Raw genomic sequence first — 2,979 nt, 5'->3', positions numbered from 1 at the left:
TGGTGGAGAAGAGAAGGGTAAGAAAAGCTCAGGTTACAAAAAGAAGCCTTAAACTGGGTTTAAGCCGGGCTCTAATGGAGATCCCGCGGTGCTTCCAGAGGGAAGGGACAAAGGATCCGTGTGATGACACCGCCCTCGGGTCAGGGCAAGCCTTGAGTTGGTCATCAGGTGTCACCCAGCAGAACCTTCCGTGGGATGGTGGGAAAAGCTTGGAAATGTCATGGAAATGGGAAAATTGGGTGTCCAGCTTTGGGACCCCTCATGGCAAGGGGGACATTGAGGAGGTGGAGAATGCTCAGGGTTGGGAAAGGGAATGGAGGATCCTGAGGGAGCTGGGGGGGCTCAGCCTGGAGAAAAGGGGGATCCAGGGGGAATTTTGGGATTTTCCAGAGGGGATTTGGGATCTGAGCCCAGGGAACAGGGACAGGACAAGAGGGAACGGCCTCGAGCTGTGCCAGGGGAGGCTCAGGGTGGGAAATTTGGGAAAATCTCTCCTGGGAAAGGCAGCCAGGCCTTGAAGGGGCTCAGGGATTGGAGGTGTCCGAGGAATTCCGGGACATTGTTCTGAGTGAGAAGGTGGGGATTGGTCCTGTGTTGATCAGTGATCACAGAGTTCTTTTCCAACTAAAATAATTCCGGGATTCCGTGGAACTCCAGGCAGTTTCGAGGAGGGACTTTCGACCCGTCCTCCGGAGAACCCGAGGCTCGCAACTAACGCGTTTATCACACCTGGGTCGCCCCGGCGGTGACGAAAGAGTTTTGCTCAATATTTCTGTTTATGAGTCGATTCAAATTCTGACGCTGCGCGGAGCACGAAATTACAACCCGAAGATTTCTTTCATCTCAGCACTTTAATTGGCCGAGGTTCACGCCTGGTAACGTTCCATGAGATGCATTCGGGGTGACGGCGCAGATTCTGCTGCTTCATTTGCTGACATAATGATGCTGGCTCAGGTGTTAATCATCATTTTCATCTGCTTGAAGGTGCAAGATTTTTTCCCTTTCCTCTTCACCCGTGGCAGATAAAAAAAAATTGATAAAAACCTCCATGCCATCCTTGTGAAATCGACAACTTTTGTGTGCAGTCGAGGCTCAAATTTGGATAAAACCACCCAGAACTTTTCAGAGGAAATTACAGATATTTTTTAAGCCATCCAGGTCTGTGTTTTGTCTCCCAGATGTTCAGGCTACAAACAGAGAAAATGTGAATTAAAACATCAATGCTGAAGGAAAAACTCAGCCAAATAAATGAAAAATTAAATTAATTTCAAATTAACTGAAATCCCAAGATGAGAAGCCATGAGCTGGTGAAGGGAACAGAAAGAATTCACTTGGACAATTTTTTTTTTTTTAATGTTTTATTTTTGATACTTATTTTAAAGCTAATTTTAATTACGTTTCAAAATGCTGGGCTGTAAAACACAACCACATATTTATATTGCAACAATCACACCCCATTTCATGCGTAAACTTATTAAGGAGTGTTTGGGAAGTGCTTGAAAACACACCCCAAAAATATTTGGGGGGGAATTATTCCTGTAATCCCCTGGGGACGTCCTGAAGTTTGGGGAAAAAACCTCCCAATTTCAGTGTAACTTTGGTAGAAATGTGTTTATTTAATAACCCAACAGCAAATGAGGGGTTTTGAGTGATGTTCACCTGTGAAAAACGCACTGATATCCCTCCAGGAGAAAAAACTTTGATTTAAGCCCCATTTTAGGTGCTAAAATATGGTGTTTTCTGCATTGAGGAAAATCCTTCCACCTCTCCGAGCATTCCATTGCAAAATCTGGGAGCAGTGACGAGAGCTGGAGCCCTTAAACCCAAATCTGTCCACGGCAGCAGGTTGGGCCTGCGATTAGAATCATTAGGGGAAGCTAATGAAGGAAATGCTCAGCAAATGGGATTTAATTCCCGCTGGGTGGGATGGAGCTGCCCCGCCAGGCTCCGAGATGAAAGGGAGCCGGGAGCTGGAATGTGCCGAGCGTGCTGGGCAGAGATTTTTTAAGGGTGGTTTTGCAAAGCCAGGAGAGTTTCGTCACTCTGGGGAGTGATTCGGGCTCGTCGGGGGTGGGGATTCACCTGGTTCAGCCCCGGGGCATCCCAGGATTTGTATAAAAGCAGCAGCTCTGCGGAGCTTTTCCATCATTCTCCTGTTCTTCTCCTCTCCATCAGGTAAGTCCGATGCCTTTTCATTCCTCTCCCAGCTCCAGAATTCCTTTGCTCTTTTGATATTTTTTTTATTTTATTCCAGTTGCAGATATTACCTTAATTTCCAGGACTTTTTTTTTCCTTTCTTCTTCTTTTTAGTCTTTAAATTTTCATACTTTTTTTTGTAATATCCTGGGAAGTATTTTACTGCAAGGCTTTAGGAGCCAAACCCAGGGTTTGAGGCATTTTTTATTTAGGAATTATTCTTTCCGCTGTTATTCGTATTTGGCCATTCTTGTACAGACAGCAGAATGAAAATGCAGGATGGCACAAGCTTTAAAATGCTGAATTTTCCTGCATTTCGGTCCATGACTGAATCAGGGAAATTTGTCCATGTCCTGAGCTGTGAAATGATCCAGATGAAGAGTTTAATTCTAGTCATTTTTATAGATATAAATATAAAAATATTTAATTATTTGGTTATTTTCACCACAGCCAAAGGGGAGGAAAGCAGACTCATGCTCTGACCCAGCAAATAAAATAATATTTCTATTTTTTTACTGGGAAAAACTGTCAAACCAAAGGTTTTTATGCCCAGATATCCAGCTGGAAAACTGTTTTAAATCCATACTTTTATCTGATGAAGGAATTGTGTTCCTTCCATCCTATTCCATCTTCATCCTACCCCATTTTGTCCTAATTCCATCTCCATCCCGTTTCATCCTGCTCTACCCCATGTCTATCCCATCTCAACCCATTTCTTTCCTATCCCATTTCCATCCCATTGATCCCATTGATCCCATTGATCCCATTGATCCCATTGATCCC

The sequence above is a fragment of the Parus major genome, chromosome 25LG2 (genome assembly GCF_001522545.3).
Source record: "Parus major isolate Abel chromosome 25LG2, Parus_major1.1, whole genome shotgun sequence".
Classification (NCBI taxonomy): domain Eukaryota; kingdom Metazoa; phylum Chordata; class Aves; order Passeriformes; family Paridae; genus Parus; species Parus major.
This window is presented reverse-complemented; position numbering follows the sequence as displayed.